The sequence below is a fragment of the Arachis ipaensis genome, chromosome B05, assembly GCF_000816755.2.
Source record: "Arachis ipaensis cultivar K30076 chromosome B05, Araip1.1, whole genome shotgun sequence".
Classification (NCBI taxonomy): Eukaryota; Viridiplantae; Streptophyta; class Magnoliopsida; order Fabales; family Fabaceae; genus Arachis; species Arachis ipaensis.
Genome location: NC_029789.2, coordinates 133,960,053 through 133,985,794, shown reverse-complemented (window position 1 = coordinate 133,985,794; position 25,742 = coordinate 133,960,053). Strand labels below are relative to the sequence as shown.

General features: G+C 36.1%; 1 long non-coding RNA gene across 1 annotated transcript; it reads left to right on the top strand.

Annotated features, from left to right (window-relative positions):
• On the top strand, nucleotides 8,721–23,875 carry LOC110262570. The gene is made up of 3 exons (XR_002347354.1): nucleotides 8,721–8,885; nucleotides 8,958–9,048; nucleotides 23,864–23,875. It is a non-coding gene; the product is annotated as an uncharacterized LOC110262570 (long non-coding RNA).

The following is a 25,742-nucleotide window of genomic DNA, read 5'->3' as shown; positions in this document are numbered from 1 at the left end:
GGATATTCTATAGCTTCAGCCTAAGTCTGATCAGCCTGATGGTTACCAAAAGGCCGAGGAGGATATGCGATTTTTGAGATTTGACTGGGATGCTGTGAAGCAGAGGATAGCCCTTGATCCGACTGTTCCATGGGTCATGGGTAAGAACACAGCGATGCCTAAGGGAATCAAGCTGATTTATCTGAATGATGAGGCTCGGCTCTGGTACCAGATTCTGAGCAACTATGTGATGCCGAGCACTCATGAGACGGAGCTGCCCGCTGCTATGATCACCCTCATCTGGTGTGTGATGGAGGGTAAGGACCTGTATCTTCCACGATTCATCCGATATTACATGGCCAGGGTCCATGTCAGAGGCACTCTTCCCTTCCCTTATCTGATCACCCAGCTCGACCGTCAAGCTGACGTGCCTTGGGAGCTTGCTGATGAGAAGCCACCTGCTGCAGACTACAATAAGATTATCCCTCACAGCAGGAAGTTTCAGGCTTTCGGTTACAGACCCCTATTCCTCACCGCTTCTGATGAGACAGCCACATTTTTAGCTGCCCCTTCTTCATCCACTGCTGCACCAGCTACCACCACTGCACCTCCACCTGCCTCAGAGCCCATTTACCACCTCGTGCACCGCCTATTCCAGCAGCTGGACCAGATGAAGCGCCGCAACCAGCGGTGATATGAGAGATCTGAGCGTCACAACAAGCGACGCTATGAGCACCTCAAGTTGATGATCCGATCCGGCAGCGACATCCCCTCCGAGCCTGACACCCCTTCTGATACATCTGAGGTGGAAGAGAATGATCATGAGGAGGAGGCACCTATCTAGGCTGAGCAGGCAGGACCAGAGCAGGCTGTGCCACATCTTGAGGAGCCACACCAAATCCAGGCCGCAGACCCGGAGATTCCTATACAGTCAGCGCCTCCACTACAGCAGACAGACCCTCCTACACTTATCCAGCCTGCAGACCCTCAGGCCACCACAGGGACACCAGCAGCCCATCCTTCCGGTGATGACACTTCTTCACACCCAGCTTGAGTGAGCATCGCAGACGATGTTATATTTTAAGTGTGGGGAGGTCGCCATCCTGGCTTATCTTTTTGGTGAACCACTACAGACTCTTTTTTTATCATATTTTGTTTATTTTTCTGTATTTTTATTTTTATTTTTCAGTACTTGCACATTGTGATTTTGCTGTATTTTTACCTTATTTCCGCATTTTGTACTTTAGTTTATATCTTAGACATTTAGTTTAGTTTGCAATTCTGAACTTATTAGTTATAGAATATGTGGATTAATTAGTATAATTTACCCTTTTAGCATATAATAGTTTGGTTTAATTGAAAATAAAAGGGGAAAACTAGAAACTTTAGTAAATTAAAATAATCCACACACCTTGTATATATAGCATTACATGTTAGTTAGTTAACAACATTTCATCAAGGAGGAATACTAAGATTTTAAGGGCCACCCTAATATTTACATTGAGAATAATGGGAACTCTTGATTTCTACTTGCATGACATACATAACTGATATATGATTTTTGAGCTGGAGAACACACAGCCTGTGAGTCTTAAGCTTAATTGTATGGTTACATTCAAACCATAAATTTTATTCCTGTGTGTTTTGCCCTTCTTTTTCATTCTGATGTTCTTTACTTTGTTTTAATCTATATATCCAATATAGAATATAGATACATACCAAGAGATGATTGAGGCCATCATTTGAATTTTTCCTCACTTATCCCAAATTAGCCTACCTTTTATATCACCCTTGTTAGCCCCCTTGAGCTTTTTAATCCCCTCTTGTTCTATAACCGATGCATGAGCTTGTAATACAAAGTGAAAAAATTTGGGTAAATAGGTTAAGAAACTTTAAATTATATAAAGTATGTATGTTAGGTGAGATCTTAGACTAATCAAGGATTCACTTTGTTAGCTCACTTAACCTTATACATATACCTTTACCTTTACCTTGACCCCATTACAACATTGAAAAAGACCTCATGATTTTTGTATGTCTATATTCCATGATTGTTGATTGGTTAGATGAAGAACAAAGTTTTAGAAAGCAAGGATAGAAAAAGAATTGAGTGATTAACCCAATAAACACTGAGTGACTAGAGAGTAAACACTAAATCCGGTGAGGGTTCAATAGCTCATCACCATATATCTCTGCTTAATTGTTAATTGTCTTGCAAGTTTGTGAAATACTTTTCCCCATCTCAATTGTAAAAGTGCTTTAACATTATCTAAGGTTTGGCTATGCATATATGATTCCTTGAGGATATGAATTAATTTAACTACATGTGAGTTTTATATACAAGTGAATAAAAACTAGGATTGCATGACTCATTTAGGTAGCTTGCATTTAGAATAGATTGCATTGCATGAACTTCCACCACCTTACCTTATTCTTTATCTTGGATTTAGCATGAGGACATGCTAATGTTTAAGTGTGGGGAGGTTGATAAACCCATATTTTATGATGTATTTTGTGCTCAATTTAAGTGATTTATTCAATCCTTCACCCACTTATTCATGTAAATTGCATGTTTTTACTTTCCCTTCCTTATTATGTGATATATGTGAAAAACATGTTTCCTATGCTTTAAACATATTAATTTTAATTACCCTTTATTACTATTCGATGCCGTGATCTGTGTGTTAAGTATTTTCAAATCTCCTAAGGCAGGAATGACTTAAAGGATGGAAAGAAAACATACAAAAATAGAAGGAAAGAATAAAATGGAGTTTTTGAAGAAACTGGAAGTGACGCGTCCACGCAGACGACGCGAATGCGTGCTTTGCGCAAACTGGCATCCGCGTGAACGCGCGCATGACGCGAACGTGTGACTCGTGCGAAGTACAACTGACGCGGAAGCGTGCCTGACGCGACCGCGTGGAAGAGCAGAACTCCAGATGACGCGGCCACGTGACCTACGCGAACGCGTGACAGACGCCACGTGCAGAAACTACAGAAAATGCCCCCAGCGATTTCTGAAACCTTTTTGGCCCAAATCCAAGTCCAGAAAACACAGATTAGAGGTTATAAAGTGGGGAAATGCATCTATTCAAGAGGAGGACCTCTATTATTCACTTTTCATGATTTAGATGTAGTTTTTAGAGAGAGAGAGGTTCTCTCCTCTCTCTTAGGATTTAGGATTTTAGAATTTCTATCAGTTTAGTTCAATTCATCTTCAGTCTCAAGTTCAATATTCCTTTTATATTTTTATTTACTATAATGCTTTTATTCATATCTGACTCATGTTACCAATTTGGCTTATGAACTCTTTATGTTTGGATTGATTTTCTTTTATTAATGCAATTGAGGTATTTCAGATTTATGATTCTTATTTAGCTTTCTATATTCTTGGCTTTAATTGATTAACTGGAGATTCTTGAGTTATCAAGCTTATCGTGGTTGATAATTGTTATCTTTGCTAATTGACTTGAATTCTACTAACTCTAGTCTTTTCTTAGGGATTGACTAGGACTTGAGGATCACACTAATTAGTCCGCTTGACTTTCCTTTGCTTTAGTAAAGGTTAACTAAGTGGGATCAGCTTCAATTCTCATCACCACCGATAAGGATAACTAGGATAGGACTTCAGAATTTTCATACCTTGCCAAGAGTTTATTTTATAATCATTTATTTATTTTTCTTGTCATTTAAATTACTTGTTCCTTACTTTCAAAACCCCCCAATTTACAAGACTCATAACCAATAATAAGAATATACCTCCCTGCAATTCCTTAAGAAGACGACCCGAGATTTGAATACTTCGGTTATCAATTTGTTTAGGGGTTTGTTACTTGTGACAACCAAAACATTTGTAAGAAAGGGATTCCTTGCCGGTTTAGAAGCTATACTTGCAACGAGGATTTATTTTGTGAACATTCTAGACCGCGCAAGAATTTTTCTCTTCAATCAATTATGGAAAATCTTATATCATTTCGAAGCCCCAGATGTTAGCTTTCCAACGCAACTGAAACTGCATCATTTGGACCTCCGTAGCTCAAGTTATGGCCGATTAAGTGTAAAGAGGTTGGCTTGACAGCTTTTGCGATTCCTTCATTTCTTTATGAGTTCTCCATTTATACATGTTTTTTCTTCATTCCCTTGATCCATTCTTTGCCTCCTAAATCTGAAATCACTTAACAAACATATCAAGGCATCTAATGGAATCAAGGTGAATTGAATTTAGCTATTTTAAGACCTAAAAGCATGTTTTCGCACTTAAGCACAATTAAAGGAGAAGTTATAAAACCATGCTATTTCATTGGATAAATGTGGGTAAAAGGTTATAAAATCCTCTAAATTCATCACAAGATAAACCCTACAAATAGGGTTTATCAACCTCTCCACACTTAAACCAAGCGTGTCCTCATGCTTAAACCAAGAGAAAGCAAAGGGTATCAACATTTATTCAATGTGAACTAATCTAAATGCAACCTAAACTATATGCATCTATCTATATGAATGAAACTAAATGCAAAATGGTTCTACCTACTTGGTTAAAAAATAAATCATCTCCAAGACATACATGCATACGTAGGGCTAAGGTCCCATGACGACTCATGAATCCTACCAATTTAAATATCAAAATGAAGTTCAAGTAAACTTACAAGAAGAATGCTCATGAAAGCCGGGAATCAAGGGATTGAGCATCGAACCCTCACCGGAAGTGTTTGCACTCTAGTCGCTCAAGTGTGTAGGGTCGATTCTCTCAATGCTCTCCTAATCATGCTTTCTAAGATTTGTTTTTCTTCTAACAATCAACATATATTTCATGCATGCATACAAGTATCATGAGGTCTTTTCTTTAGGTTGTAATGGGGCTAGGGTCAAGGTAAGGATGCATATTTGGTCAAGTGAGCTTGAAATTTGAATCTTTGATAAGCTTAAACTTCCCACCTAACCTATGACATCCTATACGATTTCAAAGCTAACCTAACTACGCATTTTTCTCACTTTTTCACATACTCATGTATTTTTTTCTTTTCACAACACATAGGGGTGCACAGACCCGGCTTGACCCGAAGGTCCGGCCCGGTCCCGAACACTTTAAGGACTAATTTGGTGTGATTTCATCGGGTTTAGGGTCGGGTACGGGTCTCAAAAATAGACCCGGTCATTATTTCGGGTCGGGTCTGGGTCATAGCTCGGGTCACCCGAAGTTGGCCCGGTAGCCCGGTCATCATACACAATTAATATTTTGTGTTATTAGTGATGGATCATGATTATTCTTATGTGGAATTTAAGTCTTGAGTATGTACAAATTCTGACTAACATGCAACCTATCATGCAATGCAATGACTATCTAACAAAGAAAATAAAAAATTGGTGTTGAAAAGGAAATTGTTACCCATGGGATCGGTCGGACGACCTCCCCACACTTGAAGATTGCACCGTCCTCGGTGCATGCAAAGAAGAGCAAGGTGGATGGGTTGTTACAATTGATGAGTTCCTCAAAAAGTTGTGCGGATGGCTTGTTTGTTGCCCCGTTTAAAAGCTTTTCCTTTTTCTCCTTTCTTGGTGACCAACCTAAAAGGATCCTTTGGAGGAGGTAAATATTGGTAATGGTGATCATTCTAGACCAACATATGTGAGCAAGATGTTGCCTGATGATTTCAAAAAAAGAAATGGTGGAGATATTAAAAGAATATTACGACTATTTTGCATGGAATTATGTAGAGATGTCAAGCTTGAGTGTGAACTAGTAGAGCATTAATTGCCACTGAAAGTCAATGTCAAACCTGTCAAGTAACCACCAAAGAGATTTGCTCCTGAGGTCGTGCAGAAGATTATGGAAGAGATTGAAAGACTTCTTAAGACTAAATTTATAAAAACAACAAGATATGTCAACTGAATTTCTAATATTGTTCCTGTTATGAAAAAGAATAGAAAATTAAAGGTTTGCATTGATTTTAGAAATTTAAATTTTGCAATACCAAAAGATAAATATCCAATGCATATAGCTGATATGTTGATAGATTCTACTGCTGATCATGAAGTTTTAAGTTTTATGGATGGATATTCAAGTTATAATCAAATATATATATCGTTGAGAAAAATGTGTTAAAAATTGTATTTAGGTGTCCAGGTCCTTTAGGAACTTATGAATGAGTTGTGAAGCCATTTGGGCTCAAAAATGCCGATGCAACTTATCAAAGAATTATGAATAAATTTTTTCATGACTTTATTAGAAAATTTATGAAAATTTATGTTGATGATGTGGTTGCCAAATTAAATGCTAAAAAAGAGCATCTAAAAAATTAAAAAAAAAAGTATTTGAAAGAGTATTTGGTGTGAGTACAGAAATTTTTTTTTTGTTTTCTTGGTACAAAAAAATGGGATTGAAATTGACAAGTATAAGACAAAGGCTATTTTAGAGGCTCCTTCTCCAACTAACAAAAAACAGCTGCAACCCGCAAGCATTTTTAGAAAAAGTCAATTACCTCAAAAGATACATTTTCAATCTATCAGAAAAAATTAAGGTTTTTGAGCCTCTGATCAAGTTAAAAAAAAAAAGAGAAAGAGTTCCAGTGAAAAGTAGAGCATCAAGAAGTTTTTGACAATATCAAGCAGTACTTGATTAATCCTCCTATTATAACATCTCCAAGGTACAAAGCATCTTTAAAATTTTACGTGTCAGCTTCTGAAGTAACAATTGGTGGAATGCTGTCTCAAGAAGATGAGGATGGCAATGAAAGAGTAATTTATTATCTAAGTCATGTGTTAAATGATGTTAAATTTGTTATTCTCTAATTGAGAAACTATGTCTAACTTTATATTTTTCTTGTTTAAAACTTAAGTACTATTTAATTCCTAGGAATGTTTATGTAATTTCTAAATTTGTTATTCTTAAATATATGTTGTCTTTTTAAATCTTGCATGGTAGACTAGGAAAATGGATGTTGGCCTTAACAGAATTTTCTTTACATTTTGTTCCTGCGAGAGCCGTTAAGGGATAGGTTCTAGCTGATTTTCTGATTGACCATCCTTATTGACATTGATGAAAGTTTACTGGGTTTTGTTAGTTTGGTGCCTTGGAAATTATATTTTTTACGATTCATGACATACGGGTAGTGTTGGTATAGAAATTTTAATTATTTTTTCAAATGGCAAGCCAAGTAAATTCCTCTTTGAATTAAATTATTCATCTTCTAACAATGAAGAAGAGTATGAGGCATTAGTAATGGGATTGAAATTATTATTAGAAAGATGAATAAAAAATATAGAAATTTTTGGGGATTCATAGCTTGTAGTCCATTAAGTATAACTTGAATATATGTGTGTTAGTGAAAATTTAAGAAAGTATTTCAATGTAGCTACAACGTTGTTGAACGAATTTGACAATGTCATTATGAGGCATGTTCCACGGGAATTAAATCTAGAAGCAAATGAATTAGCTCAAATTGCTTCAAGATTTATCAAGTTCTCAACACTAGAAAAATTGGTAAGGATAAAAGAAATGTTTATGTCTTTGAGAGAAAGAGAAATGTTGCTGTTAGAAAAACTAGACCCAGAAAATTAGAGAATGCCAATTGTGGAATATTTAAAAAATTCAAATCTTAGTGTCGATAAAAAACTTAAATACAGGACTCAAAGTTATGTTCTAATGAATAATGTGTTATTTACGAAATCTACTGATGAAAATCTCTTGAAATGTTTGGGAGAAAAAAGAAGTGTATTTGGCTCTTGTCGAAGTGCACAAAGAAATTTGTGGTGCCCATCAATCAGGAAAAGAAATGAAATAGGTGATAAATAGGACAAGATTATATTGGCACTATTCAAAGAGATTGTGTAAATTATGCTAGGTCTTGTAAGGAATGTCAAAACCATGGAAATCTTCAACATATTCCAACATCAGAATTGCACGTTATAATTAAACCATGACCGTTTAGAGGTCGGGTTTTAGATATGATTAGGAAAATTCACCCACCTTCTTCTAAGGTCATAAGTTCATTTTGTTTGGTATTAATTATTTTTTTAAACGAGTAGAGGCTATCCCTTTATGGGAGGTAACTCACAATGAAATAATTGATTTCATTGAGGAGCATATTGTGCATAAGTTTAGGATTTCTCAATCTATTACCACTAATCAAGGAACCATATTTATTGAAAAAAATATCATGGACTATGTCAAGTCTAGAGATATAAAAATACTTTTTTCTACACCTTATTATGCCCAAGCAAATTGACAGGTGGAGACAGCGAATAAAATTTTGATTGCATTAATTAAAAAACATATTGGAAGATAGCCAAGAAATTGGTAACAAACTCTTAGTCAAGTTCTTTGGACTTATCGAAATTCTCTAAGAGGTTCTACTAGAGCTACCCCGTCTAAGTTAGTTTACGATCATGATGCAGTGTTCCCAATTGATATCAATTTGCAATGTATAAGGGTGGCTAGACAAGATTAGATACCAGCAGTAGATTATTGGAATTCTTTGTATGATGAGCTCAATGAACTAGATGATGAAAGGTTAAGAGTTTTAGAGCGGGTGATCTATAAGACCTCTAAATTTTTAAAAGTTATTAATTAATTATTTACGATGCATTATATTTATTTAAGACTGTATTTCAGAGATTTTTATATAAAAGTTGAGTAAACTCTTATTTTTTATTTAGAGTTCTTATAATTGAAAAATAATGAATATTTTATGTGCCTTAATTTTAAATATTTATATTTTTAACCTTATTTTATAAATGAGATTGAGAGAGACAGAGACGGTGCGACGCGAGAAAGGAGGCGAGCCGTCACATCACCGTCGCCGAGTTGCGCGCCGTCACCGCCGCGTGCTCCGTCGCCGCTGTTGGAGGAGGATGGCCGAGCCTCTGTTGCTGGAAAACGGCGCTGCCGTAGTTGAGGGCCACTGCCGGTAAGGTTTTTGAGTTTGGTTTCTATTTTCTTGAATTCCGAAAACATTATTGTCGCTGCTTGGCTATTTCAGTTGCTGTCAGTAGAGACTCGGGCCGCCGCCGTCACTTGAGGTAGCCGCCAGAGCTGCTACCGCTCCGTTACCTCATTTCTTTTTAGACACAGTGAGTTATTCTAGCCTTGAAACCCTTACTGCTATTGTTCTGCTATAGATTTTTGAGAATTTCGTGATGTTGACGTTCTAGGGCCGAGTTCTGGTAATTGCATGGTTGAAATAAAAGTCGTTTCTGTCATTGTGGAAGTAACCGGAGCGGCGGATGCAGCTGCCATTGAGTGCGAGTCGAGGGAAAAAGGTTTCTTTGACGTATTTGATCTATGGGTTTTGATTATTTGAGGTAGGGGTGCTTTTCCTTAAACTTGTTTTACTTTCCAGAGTTGTTATAAATCGATATTAATGCGTGAGATACATTTTTTGTAATTTCGTAAGTCTTATGAATTGAATTGAGTTGTTTTAGAAGAATGAGATTATTAGTTTGATTGATAGATTGATCGATTGAGAAAGTTGGGTATTTTGATTAGTTGATTGATGTTGTTAAAATGGTTTTCCTTGAATTATTGAAAGAGATTTATTATTGGCATTTAGTTTAATTTTGGAAACGATTTGATTTTAGAAAAGATTTAGTATTAAAATTTAATTTGATATCGAACCCGATTTGATATCGGAATTTGATTTTAAAACAAATTTGGAAAGGACTTAGTATTTGAAAACGGTTTGCTTATTGAGAATAATTTACTATTTTGGAAATGGTTCGAACAGGGTTTGAGGAACGGTTTGGTTTGAAACTGTTTGAGAAAACCGAGAGTTCTTAATTATTGATTGATGCTGTTGAATAAGGTTGATTTAGATTGCGATTTATAGGATTGGTTGATTGGATTCTGGATTTTGCAATTTCCTTGGGTTGAGTGTGGTTGTGGTAAAAATTGTTATTGGAAGTGATTTGAATGATTAACAGGCGTTTGGTTTGATTTGGTTGGGACCCGAAAAGGGTGGCAGTGTCCGAGTTTTAGAGGAGGTGCTGCCGAAATTTTAAGTTTTATTTGAAGTAATTACTTAAAAAGATTTGTTTTTAAACATTATATGTTTTAAGATTGATTTATTTATCAAAGAAAGAATTATGTTTGAAATTGGGATTGTTAATGAACGGGATGGAAAGAAGGATGATGATGATTGATGCGGATTTTCTTTGAAATATGATTTTTGAATGAATTTGGAAATGAGATTTGGATTGATGAATGATTATGATGTTGAGAATGTTGAGATATGATCTTTGAATTATTTATATGGCTTATGAATTTGAAATATCTGAGATACGAGGTTCCCTGGATTAAGTGTCGTGGCTTGTCACCACGTGTACCAGGTTGAAAACTCGATACTCTGTTGACCCTACGACGTAAGTGTGACCGGGCACTATATAAATTCCCGAGAATGTTACCCCCATTGAGCAATATTGATTATTTGAGAAAAAGCTATGCATAGACTCTTGGGGATGCACGTCGGGGGACCGTCTAAGGACAATTCAGACTTGTCGGGTTGGCTGGATAACCGACAGATGAGCCTCATCAGCCATAGGACAGGCATGCATCATATGCATTTGTATGCTTTGCTTGGGTTTGAACTTGTTTTGGTTTGCCTAATTGCTAAACTGTTTGTAACTGCTACTTGAATTATTTGCTGTAACTGCTGCCTACTTGTGCTTTCCTTGTCTGTCTTGCCTGTGTTTGTTCTGGCGTGCTACATTTGAGAATGAACTTTGGTGCTGAGTTAATGATTGTGTTGTTTGATTGCGTGGTTAGTTTCTGATTGATATTCTTTTATAAGAAAGGAAAGGTTTCGGATTTTTGAAAAATTAGACATTGTTTCTTCGAAAAGGTTTTGAGCGACTACCTATTGGTTTTTAAAAGATTCATAAGGCAACGATAATCACTGAACTTGAAAACAGTTTTCTTATTGAATATCTTCTTATGACAACTTTGAAACTCCGTGGTGAGACCGTGTGGTTAGGTTCTCACCCCCTACAGCTTTACCTTTTCAGGAACAGGATGAAGAAGCGTTAAGAAGAGTTATACTGCGTTTAATTTATATGTTGTTTTGTTAATTAGATTATTTTCTTCCCTCATCTTTGTTATTACAAGTTTGTAAGAGGGATAGGAGTTGTATGTTTTATATGTATATTATATTATGAGATATTATGTAAGGAGTCTTGTATATGAATCTATGTCTGCTTGTATTTTTCTTAAGATAAAGTATTTATTTCTGGTTTTCAAAGAAATTAGCGATACAGTATCGAGTCACAGGCTCCTATTTTAATATTTAGTATGTAAAGTAGTCGTAATACTTCTTGCTATTAGAGTAGCGCAGCCGGAAGCGTGATTTCTGATAGTGAGGGTGTTACATTATGGTATCAGAGCAGTTCATCCTGATCAGAGCCTTGGGAATGGACTGACTATGCTTCATTGCATACTCTGAGTGTTTGTCATGTTGCAGGTTTTGTTCAGATAACAAGAATTAGAGTTTTATGAACATGACTGTCTATTGATTAATGCTGTTAGCTTATTGTTGCATAACTGCTGATGTTAAGTCTGGCCAACTTAATGTTAAAAGTTATGTCTACGAAAAAGTTAATGGGTTATCATAGATAAAGTAAGATTGATCAATGATACTATTCATGGGCTTTGAGAGCGTTATCAATTAATTTTGAAGTTAATTCCGTATCGACGTATAATCCTTTAATCGTGCCTAGTGTTACCTCCTTCTCTTTCAATTGCATTGGAATTTTTTATTCATTATTTCCTTCATGAAATGTGATTGATTTAACTGTCAACCTTATCTTACCATTCATACATTGTCTTTGCTTGGTTTTGTATTCGATTGTTGCTTGAAACTTTTGAGGTATTTACCCTTATCACTATTAATAGCCATCTTTATAAATTCTGTACTCCTTAACTTGATCTTGGATTTATTCTCGTGTCACAAATGATTCATAGATCTCTGGAAACATTAATGATTGATTTTAGCTACCCTCACTTGTAAGCTTTGTATTTCTTTCTAACTGGATAGTGTAACGAATGCGCTGTGAATCGTGCCATTATCTGACGTATCATTTATTTCTTTTTTCTTCATTTTGGAATCACTTGCTTGACTACATCTTGAAAAGTAATTTGAATTTTCTTACGCATAATCTAATTGATCGGTTCTTAGTTTTCTCTTTTGATTCTTACAATGTGGTCATCGATTTTAAATTCCTTTACATGAGCTAGGAAAACCCTTGTAATGACTCGAACCTGCACCGTTGTGATGTACAATAATTTATTTAATCTTCTCGAAAATTTTGTTTCAGACATTTCTAAAGAAGTTTTGATTTGATTTATTTTCTGTTTTAATGTATTCCTGTAAGTTTGCTTGAATCTTTTGAAATATCTCTCTTAAGAAGTACATGCACAACCCTTTAATTTTAAACAATTTTGAACTCGAAGAGTTATTGTCATAGCAAACTAATTATGGGGTTTGATCCTTCCGCTCTATGTTCTGTATTTCATTTGTATCTTGTTCTGTTGTGATACTTTGCGTCTTATAGCATTCTTTTTGAATTTTTACTTAGGATCTTTTAAAGGAATTTTACTTTTATTTTTCTCTATTCGATTAAGCCCACAACAATTCTTTGAAAATCTCAACAAGATTGTCTTTACCTTTGCATGCACTTTCTTATGTGGATTTTGAAAGCTTTTATGTGGTTTGAATACAACTTAAATTTTTCCAACCATACTACAGTCTTCTATGCAAATTCTTACTTGATTATATACTTGAGTATCTTCCAAGATTTTGCATTTTCTCTAATTAAAATTAACAAGCTTTTTATACCTTATTTTGACTCAAACTTATCTTGGCATAAAGCAACACTTATGTTTCTAAAATTCCTTTGAGAAACGTTTATCTCGTATCTTCCTTTAAGAAGGTGGAATGATTTTCTTAGTTTTGTCCATTATTAATGGATGTCCTAATTAAGTGTGTTCCATGTCATCCACTTAACATCTTATAAACATTGCCTTGAATCATGTTATCTTCTCTTTTGCAAACTTTGTATGTCCTTTATTCGGCCTAAATTTGTTTCGGCTAGATATGTTAACCTTTCTTATGATCCCTATTGAAGTTCTTCAGTTCAGATCTCCTAGGAAAAATGTAAATTGACTCTCCTTTTGAAATATTTCATTGTTATTGCGCATTCCTGTTAAATTGCGACTCTATTCATCCTTTTGACTTTATGTGAATGTTGCCCTTGTCATTTGATTTACTCTTTCTAGGTATTTTATCCCTCTAAGTAAACTCGAGTGCTTCGGTGTCATGTGCGACCCCTGGACATGGGTAACAATATGCTAGTTTTTTGTACACAGCTTGTTGATGCAAGAAGTAAATTTGGTGAGTTTGAAATGTCGCAGGTTATGGCGTTTGATTTTGCACTGTTATGTTTGAGCACGTGTCAGGTTGCTAAGTTTTCGAACTAAGATCGATTGTTTAGATTGCCGCATAACAATGAATGAGTTTAAAACCTTGATTGAGATTGAACTAGACTTGGAATACTGGGGATTGGTTATGGCTTCCACTTCTTGAAGCTCTCCCATTCCATTTTTAAACTTGGAAAATGTTTTGATGAACTATAACTGGATTTTTCTTTTGACTATATGCTAGTTTTATACATGCGTTTGGTTAGTGAAGCGCTTAAATATTTTTACTCATACCTTTTCAAACTTTACATAATCTCTTACAACCTAAAATTGTATTCAAGTAAGGTCACATCTATGTTTTCGTTTTTTTTTTACAAATATGTTGTTGTATACTTTTCCTTTGGAATGTAAAATGATTTTCTTAAGTTCCGATTCTTGTAAACGATGCATTCAAAAGAGTTTCATTCATACTCGAATCTTGTGAATTGTCTTTGGCCTTAGATTTTCTTTTCTATAAACCTCATACTCCTTGACTCAGTTTGAATTCGTTTCAGACCGTTGTATTGTTTTCTAATCCTCAAGGTTGTCTGTTAAATTCTTGTGAACGTCGTCCTTGTCACCTGACCTTGTCTCATGTCTTGTAACCTTCTAAAATAATTCGGGGATTGCTTTAGAGTCACGTATGACCTTTGGGCATAGCGAATGAAATGTTAGTCTCCTTAGAATGCTGCTCGTGAGCGTGAAAAGATGAAGCAGTAAGTGTGTGACATTATAAGGGGTTGTGGTAGTTTTGTTTCCATGTGAAAATTTGTAGATGATAGGCTTGTGACCAATTTTTTTTTGGGTTGCGAAGTGATTGATGGAGTTGCAAATTGAAGTTTTGAAGTGGATACGACATTAGTGAGCGAACGTTTTACCCGTTGTTTAAATACCAGCTTGTTTTGTAGCCATTTTGCCACATTAACTATAACTTTGCTTTGTGAACGCCTATCTTATATCTCCTGCCTTATACCATACTTTACCCTATATTTAAATCTTATAGTTATTTAGTATTTGAACATCTATGTGTATAAATATGCTAAACTAAACTTTCTTGCTTATCTAAAACGCATTTAGAAAGTAAAGTACTGTTGCTTCAGACCCATGTGACATTTTTGTTTTAAACCACTTTGTAACTTTTGCTTTAGACCACACTTTTTCCTTACACCTAAGTTTTACAAATTATTCGATATTTGGAAAATTAATACATATATCTGCCAAGATCTCTATTTTTTTTAAAGTATTCAAAACTATTTTAGAATGTTGTGTATTAAGTTAATTTTCGAGGACGAAACTTTTTATAAGTGGGGTAGGATGTAAGACCTCTAAATTTTTAAAAGTTATTAATTAATTATTTACGATGCATTATATTTATTTAAGACTGTATTTCGGAGATTTATATATAAAAGTTGAGTAAACTCTTATTTTTTATTTAGAGTTCTTATAATTGAAAAATAGTGAATATTTTATATGCCTTAATTTTAAATATTTATATTTTTAACCTTATTTTATAAATGAAGGAGAATTAATTTATTTGTCTCCAATTTTTATTTAATTAGCATTTAATCGAAACTAATTTATAAATTTGTAATTGAAAGGTATTTTAAAGATGGATATTTTATATTTAATTTAATATAATGTCTCTTAATTTTATTTAAACTTAACAAAACCTCAATTTGTCCAAAAATCCCTAATTTCACATTTGTCCCAAATTAAACCCTAATTCTAAAAATAAAACACAAAACCCTAATCCCTTCTAACCTAACCCTCCATCGCCACTCCTCACTTTCACCACCTTCACTCCTAGCACACAAAGCCCCTGCCACACTCACCCCACAGAACGCTGCCGTCGCCACCATGGGTCTGATGTCGTCGAGCTCGAAGAAGAAAGGGAAAGCGACGCTGAGATTGAGAGAGACAGAGACGGTGCGACGCGAGAAAGGAGGCGAGCCGTCACATCACCGTCGCCGAGTTGCGTGCCGTCACCGCCGCGTGCTCCGTCGCCGCTGTTGGAGGAGGATGGCCGAGCCTCTGTTGCTGGAAAACGGCGCTGCCGTAGTTGAGGGCCACTGCCGGTAAGGTTTTTGAGTTTGGTTTCTATTCTCTTGAATTCCGAAAACATTATTGTCGCTGCTTGGCTATTTCAGTTGCTGTCAGTAGAGACTCGGGCCACCGCCGTCACTTGAGGTAGCTGTAACAGCCCAGACCACCCACTAGCACGATATTGTCCGCTTTGGCACACAAGGCCTCACGGTTTTGCCTTTGACGATAGGGATGATAGCCTAAGCCCCCCACACTCACTCGTCAAAACGCGTCATGCTAGGGAGAGGTATCCACACCCTTATAAGGCATGCTTCGTTCCCCTCTCCAACCGATGTGGGCCTTACAATCCACCCCCCTAAGGGAGTCCAGCACCCTCGCTGGCACATCGATTCGGGTTCTGGCTCTGATACCATAATGTAACACCCTAACTACCAAAGCTCACGCTTCCGACTGCGCGCCTTTGATAGCTCGGACATTACGACGACTTTTACATTATTTAATACTATATGAGCCTGTTTAAATCTTTAAACCGCAATACCGCTCCCAAAATATTTTCATCCGATAACATACATCCATAGATACCATACAACTTACAAAACTCATAAAGAGTACATCCATATATATATATATACATACATATAAATGATATTACAAGCATTAGACAATACAATTCCTATCCCTCTTACAGAATATCTCAAGATAAAGGCGAGGGTACAAATAATAGTCTAAAACAATACAGAGCATCTCAACAACTAAATAAACTTCTCGTGACTTCTGCGCCCATAACCTGAAAGGGGAAAAATGTAGGGGGGTGAGAACATCATCCTCGAAAGGGTTCTCAGTAGAGGGTTTTTGGAAATTACTGTAATAGGATACGTGAAGATAACCGCACCAGTGATTCATAACCGTCTTATGCCTCTTTTCAAAAACAACGGTTTACAATGAAAGTAAAGTCGGAAATCTTTTCGGAAAGAAGAGCCGTTCAATTCTCAAAACTCAAAAGCCTTTCAAAACGGTTTATCTATGCGGAACCAAAATAGCCTTTCATAATTTTATTCCAAACCAGGAAACACAAAAACCGAAATCAACCATCAGTTCATCTCTTTCCAACCACGGCCCTAGGCCCAAACAATCCAACCAACAACCAATCACCACAATCCAACAGAGTCCCAGATGCAAACACAAACAGGAAGTTCAAGCACAAACAAACAGTTATTACAAGTAGAACAGTTAGCAATTAATCACATAGGCAAACCAAGTATAATATGCACACCCAACCAATGTCACACAAATGCATATGATGCATGCCTGTCCCTAGTGGCTGATGATATCATCTGTCGGTTATAGAGCCAACCCGACAAGTCCTGGTAGCTAACCATTGGACTGTCCCTCTGTCATGCATCCCCTACTCGAGTTATACTCATCATAAACTTGATCATAATCATGATCCATATCCATCACCCTCACTGGTGAATATTTATCCATCACCATCACTGGGGCTCACGGTTCAATCCAGAACCAACCAATATGTATAATCATACACAGCCATTCCGGCTCACAACAAAACAACACTTCCACCATTCAACATCATTAAATTCATAAAGTCGGCATTTAAGCCATAAATCATTTTCTCAATTCATTTCACTTTGAAATCGAGTTTCAACTCTTTTCAGCCTTGGCTTTAAAGATCTCATTTCTCAAATCATTTCAGGCTCATAAGCCACTTTTACTCAAGGTAAATTCCCCTTTGAAAACAATGCCACTCTCGGCATCCTCTTTCCAAACTTCCATAACCATGGCAAGTTAAAGATTTATTGTGAAACATTCAAAATCATCCATTCAACAATGGAATTTTATAACAAAGTTTCTCGGCAGAGTCCCAAGTCTTTAGGGGAGAATAACATATCTCATTTCGCCAAATTCATTTAAAATCATTAAAACATTGGCTTTCTGATTTGAGTAAGAAAATAGGATCTAAGCCAAACCGAGTCACGTAAATCATTTACTTCTTTCAAAGCCGTTTCCTTTACTTAGGTAAAACCAACTTCAACCCCCCATGATAAATTCTAAAGCATTCCACAATCCTTTTCCAACAGTCCAAACTTCAAAAATCAGTCCAAGGCAAGCCAAAAATCCAACAGTCATCTCAATTCCATATTTCAAGAAAACCGTTTCAAAATCAAATCATTATCAGCCGAATACACTCATTTCTAAAGCTTTAAAGAAATGGTTCAGCAACAGTCATTTATCAAAAACCAGCTCATTTAAAGCCAGCCAGGCTGAAATCAAGAGTGCATTCTATATTACACATTCTCAAAAAAAAATCCATTCAAATTCAAATTATTTTCCAACGAATTCAACCCGATCTCAAAGCTTTAAAAGAATTAACTTCAAAAGCATTTCGTTTCACAAAACCACACAACAGTCCAGTCAAACAAACACCCATAATCATACAAAACAATCAAATAATACATAGGACTGATACAATCACCAAATACACATCCTCACATCAGTACCCATATGTAATAATTCCAATAATAAACTATAATTTTCGGAAAGCGCCCCTACCTCAAAACGCAAATCCATAACCCAAATGCCTCATCAAGTCCTTTCTGTCTCAAACTGAACTGGCGGCAACCAAAACCTCAGCTCCAAGCCACTTTCGCAACAGTCTTAACAACTCTAATCGCAACATACAACAACCGAAACTCAATCTTATAGCAATTAACGCCACAAACCTCAGCGTATGATAACAGAACGGTAACTAAAAGGCTTTCAAATCGAAATGCTTACCGAACTAAAGAAAGAGCGGCTGAACCGAAACAGCAGTGGTCCCTGAACCAGTTCGGCGGTGGCCCCGGCAGCCACCTCCAGCGGCTGCGGCGACCCGACTCCGGCAACGGTGACTGAAACCAACATGCCGCAACAATAAAACTCCAGAATCTCATAAGAAACGAAAATCAAATTCGAAACCCTTACCGGCATACTTTTTCTGGCGACGGCAGCAGGGTCTCAAGCGACAGAAATGGCCAAAAGCTCCGGCGGCGGTCCCGGAAGTCATAGGACCATCCCCGGCGGTTAGAATCACAGAGATGCAGCTCCCTTCTCCGGCAGCGACACCGGCGGCGGCCTGAACCCCTTGACATCATCAGAACAGCCGGCGATGACCAGGGACGCGATGAACACCGCGACAGCCACAGTAGCAGCGGCGTCGCAGCAGCGGACCCCTTCTTCACAGCGACCCAGCAGTGGCGGTTCTGGAGGAACGGCGACGGCAGCTCAGCAACGGCGATGACAACAGCGTCGCCTTCCCCTCGCGCGAGAACGCGTGCTCCCTCTTTCTCGTGTCGGGCTCCTGCATCGCATCCCTCACGCCCGCAGTCCTGGGTTCGACGCGGCTTAATGATGATTGACGGCGACTCCCAGATCTCCATCGACGGCGGTGAGGTGCGGTGGCCAAACAGTGCCTCCTTCCTCTCCCCTGCGCGCTCCCTTCGCGCACGAGCTCTCCCTCTCGCCGTTGCGATTCTCCTCAGGCGATAGAACGAGGTGGTGGTTGGCAGAGCCACGATTGGGTAGGGGCGACGGCACGGTTATGGCGACGAAGCTCCTCGCGGTTCTGGCGACAAGGAGGACGGCGTCTCCCTCCCCTCTGAACCCTCCGTCTCTCAAATCCCCCCTTCAGCTTCTCTTCTTTCTCATTGCAGCGTTGCTGCTGCTTCTGATTGAGTTGCATTTGTGTGAATGGAAGGAGGAAGGGAAGCAGGTTGAGTGTGGCGGCTGGGTTGGGAAGGATTTGGGTTTCACTTTCAAAAGTTAGGGTTAGGGACATTTTTGTAAATTCAAATAAAAATAGGGGTAATATGATAATTAGGAGCAAATTTTAATCCAATAAAATTAATGTATGAAAATACTATTTGCTCATCAATTTTACAAATTATTTTCAATAAAATGTCCCAACCAAATAATTAGAAATAATATACTTAATTTCTTCATTTTCCAAAATAGCAATATTAATATTTAAAATATCACTTATCTAATCCAAATCATATAAAATCCTTATTATTTCATAACTATCAACTTTATAATTCAAATATAGAAAATGATCCAATAATTATAAAATTGGATAATAATCATAACTCATCTCAAATTCAATAAATCAAAACTTGCCTTAATTTTCCTTAATAGAGAAATTTCTGAAATTAAAGCTACAGAAACACTGAATTTGAAATTAGCTAATGATAGCCCTTTTTCAGAAGATCTGGGTCTTACAGTAGCTGCCAGAGCTGCTACCGCTCCGTTACCTCATTTCTTTTTAGACACAGTGAGTTATTCTAGCCTTGAAACCCTTATTGCTATTGTTCTGCTATAGATTTTTGAGAATTTCGTGATGTTGACGTTCTAGGGCCGTGTTCTGGAAATTGCATGGTTGAAATAAAAGTCGTTTCTGTCGTTGTGGAAGTAAACGGAGTGGCGGATGCAGCTGCCGTTGAGTGCGAGTCGAGGGAAAAAGGTTTCTTTGACGTATTTGATCTATGGGTTTTGATTATTCGAGGTAGGGGTGCTTTTCCTTAAACTTGTTTTACTTTCCAGAGTTGTTATAAATCGATATTAATGCGTGAGATACATTTTTTGTGATTTCGTAAGTCTTATGAATTGAATTGAGTTGTTTTGGAAGAATGAGATTATTAGTTTGATTGATAGATTGATCAATTAAGAAAGTTGGGTATTTTGATTAGTTGATTGATGTTGTTAAAATGGTTTTCCTTGAATTATTGAAAGAGATTTATTATTGGCATTTAGTTTAATTTTGGAAACGATTTGATTTTAGAAAAGATTTAGTATTAAAATTTAATTTGATATCGAACCCGATTTGTATCGGAATTTGATTTTAAAACAAATTTGGAAAGGACTTAGTATTTGAAAACGGTTTGCTTATTGAGAATAATTTATTATTTTGGAAATGGTTCGAACAGGGTTTGAGGAACGGTTTGGTCTGAAACTGTTTGAGAAAACCGAGAGTTCTTAATTATTGATTGATGCTGTTGAATAAGGTTGATTTAGATTGCGATTTATAGGATTGGTTGATTGGATTCTGGATTTTGCAATTTCCTTGGGTTGAGTGTGGTTGTGGTAAAAATTGTTATTGGAAGTGATTTGAATGATTAACAGGCGTTTGGTTTGATTTGGTTGGGACCCGAAAAGGGTGGCAGTGTCCGAGTTTTAGAGGAGGTGCTGCCGAAATTTTAAGTTTTATTTGAAGTAATTACTTAAAAAGATTTGTTTTTAAACATTATATGTTTTAAGATTGATTTATTTATCAAAGAAAAAATTATGTTTGAAATTGGGATTGTTAATGAACGGGATGGAAAGAAGGATGATGAGGATTGATGCGGATTTTCTTTGAAATATGATTTTTGAATGAATTTGGAAATGAGATTTGGATTGATGAATGATTATGATGTTGAGAATGTTGAGATATGATCTTTGAATTATTTATATGGCTTATGAATTTGAAATATCTGAGATACGAGGTTCCCTGAATTAAGTGCCGTGGCTTGCCACCACGTGTACCAGGTTGAAAACTCGATACTCTGTTGACCCTACGACGTAAGTGTAACCGGGCACTATATAAATTCCCGGGAATGTTACCCCCATTGAGTAATATTGATTATTTGAGAAAAAGCTATGCATAGACTCTTGGGGATGCACGTCGGGGGACCGTATAAGGACAATTCAGACTTGTCGGGTTGGCTGGATAACCGAGAGATGAGCCTCATCAACCATAGGACAGGCATGCATCATATGCATTTGTATGCTTTGCTTGGGTTTGAACTTGTTTTGGTTTGCCTAATTGCTAAACTGTTGGTAACTGCTACTTAAACTATTTGCTGTAACTGCTGCTTACTTGTGCTTTCCTTGTCTGTCTTGCCTATGTTTGTTCTGGCGTGCTACATTTGAGAATGAAATTTGGTGCTGAGTTAATGATTGTGTTGTTTGATTGCGTGGTTAGTTTCTGATTGAGATTCTTTTATAAGAAAGGAAAGGTTTCGGATTTTTGAAAAATTAGACATTGTTTCTTCGAAAAGGTTTTGAACGACTACCTATTGGTTTTTAAAAGATTCATAAAGCAATGATAATCACTGAACTTGAAAACAGTTTTCTTATTGAATATCTTCTTATGACAACTTTGAAACTCCGTGGTGAGACCGTGTGGTTAGGTTCTCACCCCCCTACAGCTTTACCTTTTCAGGAACAGGATGAAGAAGCGTTAAAAAGAGTTATACTGCATTTAGTTTATATGTTGTTTTGTTAATTAGATTATTTTCTTCCCTCATCTTTTTTATTACAAGTTTGTAAGAGGGATAGAAGTTGTATGTTTTATATGTATATTATATTATGAGATATTATGTAAGGAGTCTTGTATATGAATCTATGCTTGCTTGTATTTTTCTTAAGATAAAGTATTTATTTTTTATTTTCAAAGAAATTAGTAATACAGTATCAAGTCACAGGCTCCTATTTTAATATTTAGTATGTAAAGTAGTCGTAATACTTATTGCTATCAGAGTAGCGCAGCCGGAAGCGTGATTTCTGATAGTGAGGGTGTTACATGATCCAGCAAAAAGAGATTATGTCAAAATCATACAACCGTCGAGTTAAAGTAATGACATTTATAGTTGGAGATTTAGTTCGAAAAATAATTTTGCCTATAAAAAAAAGTCAAAAACTTATGGTAAGTGGCCTCCAACTTAGGAAGGACCTTATGTGGTTGACAAAGTTTATTCTGAAAATGCCTATAAGATTATTGAAGTTGGATTAAAAGAATTCCTTCAATAAATGGAAAGTATTTAAAAGAATATAGGCCAGGCATTCAAGAGGTAAACATTCCACATGTTTAGGGATACAAAAATGTCTAATTGAAATGTCAAAGTCTAAAATGAAGAACTAACTAATGTTTGCAATTTAGTTTGTCAAATTTAGTATGAGTATAAGATGACATATCCATGTGATTCCTATGAATTACAAGTTTCATTGACAATGTAAAGCATTAGATTTTATAAGGGAAATATGTATCCAATGTATTAATTTAAAATAAGAGTCAATGCAGAAAAATAACTTAATTATAAAAATGAAATGGTTCGTGGTAAACTTTTGTAAAACTAGAAGCATGTTAACAAATGCACACTTAATTTACTTTGACTATACTTAAGACAAATACACATGAGACGGCATGTATCAGTGCAACCTGATATAGACAAATATGGAGGTCATCTCAAATGAAATACAAAAGAGGTCATTGTGATATCAATAATTGACTTAGTATGAAGTAATGTAATAGTTTTTCAAATATAGCAAGTGTTAATCAGTCTACAAAATAAAGATAGGGTGCATACAAAAATAAATAAATAAATTCTAAAAAAAAATGAAGATTGTAGGAACATATTAAAAGGAAAGAAGTTCATATGAGAAATATAAGACTAAGCCTCAAAGATCTCTTTCAAACGGGTAACTTCAGTTTGAAGAGCGATTTAGAAGTTCCTAACTTCTTTTGCAACTTGATGCGAAAAAAAGTATCTTCTTTTCAAGGGATTGTAAGGATGCATTGCTACTATCAAGCATGCTGCTTGCTTTGACAAATTGACCTTCATTCTTTATCAAAGCAGCGTCCAACCTATTTTTAATCTCTCTCTTGACAGTCAGCTATTGTTCCAAATCTTGAATCTTCTCAAATAATTTGAGTCTGATATTTAGGTTTTGCAATATGGGCAGGTAAAGTACTTTTAGCAATCTCAAAAGACAAGATGTCTTGTTTCAACTTAAAAAAAATTCAGTTGATGTGATGAGATGGCTACTTGAGAGTCCAAAAATTTCACATAAAGGTTCTCGTAGACCGTTCGCAAATGAGCCAACAAAGGAATAGTCTCAGGATGTAGTGTAATTGAAAAGGTCTAAAGAATGTTAGAAAGCTGAGCCTTAAGGTTCAGATCGGTGGCAAGTGTCAAAAGAGGTTTGGATAGGATGGCACCAAGTTGTTTGTCCAAGGGAAGCAGGATGGATTTGTCAACAGTCTTGACTGTGGGAGATGTAATATGGAGCTGTTCTGTTGGAAGGTGACTTTGGATGGTAGAGGAAGATTTAACTATGACCTTCTTCGTATCCATACTACATGCATATGCTTCATTCAAATCTTCTAAGTCAGACAACAAGTCATTCACTACAGTATTGGGAGTATGAGCATGGATAGAAATTATTGGCATTTGTTTTTCTGGTAGTTCACTCAGAGGAGTTTTAGAATTTTGAATCTAAACAAGAATGCAAAAGAAGATGTCAACAAAAAAAAAGATATAAAGAAGAGATATTAATCAATCTAAATGACATATCATACTTTATTAGATTTGGTGTTGCGTGTAGGTTTATCAGATGTAGTAGCTATCATATCTTCAGTGTTTGACATAATCAGTAAAGTGGTACGAGTTGCGGTGATCTAAAACGAGAAGTGAAATGAGGATGAAAATTATTAATGAGATTAACATATGATAAAAAAAAATCAGTATGAGAGATATCATCAATATTTAAGTCCTTCAAAACAATGTTGTTTTTAACATGGAAGATGTCAGAATATATGAATATACATGAGAAATAAGTTGACCACTGAGACGGAAGGCATCAACATCATTATCTTTAGAAGAGAAGTTACTGCTTTATCAGTAGACGAGTTGCTCTTATCTTCCTCATCATTGTTTTGAGAGATTGCTGGTCTATCATTGTTGTCATTAGATGTACTTGATGTGTCTTCAATATCATCATTATTTGAAGATGATGACATCGTAATTGGTTCAAGTTTCCTTTTGACCCGACGACTTAAGTAATTATGATTGGGTTTCTTTTTTTCTACAAGTCTACTAGAAGTCTTTCTCAAAGGAGGATTGGCAGCAAGTGAGGTAATTTTTTTCTCTGTGAAAAAAACTCTCTCATTTGACATTTGGGTATGTAATTCATAAGTACAGAAGCCTAATTGACTTGAAACTTTTGTTGAGTCTATCGGTGCTTGGAGTCAAATCTATTAGAATGTTAGTGTGGAGATTTTACAGGATTAGAAATTTTATCAAATCTAATTGACACTTAGAGCTTAACACATGAAAGAAGTTAAATGATTTCATGAAGTCAAGATTTTGTTACTTCTGAAGTTAGAAAAAATTGTGTCAATTAACAATATCAATCGGAACAATGAAAGGGTATATGTTAAAAGCTCTCAACTGAAATCTCAAAAGTTAAGACAAAAGTCAATTGACATATATTTAATGTTGCCACAAAATTAAAACAGATACTATTGTGATACGCTTAGAAGGCATCATGCATGAATAAAAAATAATATTAATAATAATAACACAGAGAAGAGTATAATTTGTTGAATTCAAATGGACAAATGATTTATTTATAATTACTTTTTTTTTAATGATTGATGCTCTCTTCACTTGTTGCATCACAAGAGTAGTGGTCATCCTTTGACAATAGATACTAAAAGTGACTTTAATGGAAGAATAATAGGTTTTTCACAAAAAAAAATTAATTAATGTGGTCAACAGACAAAGCTTTAAAAGGAATAGGTGGAATTTATTTCTCCGAAAAGCATTGTTCTTCTAAAAGTTCAATAATCTTCTAGTGAAGTGGCTTTGGTATGCAAAGGTTGAGACTCTTGAAGATGGTAAGGAGACAGAATGGCTTGAGCTAATTCAAATTGTCTAGAAACGGTGTTTGGCATATAGACTACTATTCTTAGGTCATCTCAACCTGAGAATCCAGCAAAAAGTAGTTGGGAAGTCAAGAATTATAACCAAATAGTGATACTTTTCTCCTGTTTAATCTTAGCTAGAGTAAGAGATTGCGTCAACCAAGCGGACTAGCTTGACAGTTGGCAAAAAGAGACAGATTGTTATGGTGGTCTTTTTCTGGCAAATAACAGAAAGCACGAAAGAAGTGTTTCATCTTATCATATGAAGCTATTAACTTGTCAGAAAAAATTAATTTAAGCAAACGGTGTCCTACAATCACAGAATCTGTAGGACTTTTTTGGGTCGAATGTAGTTGTAGTTCAGACTCAAAAATGGCAGAAAGCCATAATTGAAAAAACTAAACAGGACCGTCAACATTATTTATTCTCTTTTTCTCCCTCATAAGGTCTGTGATCCAATCTAAAATGAGATATAGTTGAGCCAAAAACAAGTTAGCTAGACACAACTTCCTACCTTCGACTAACATAATGGCCAATAGA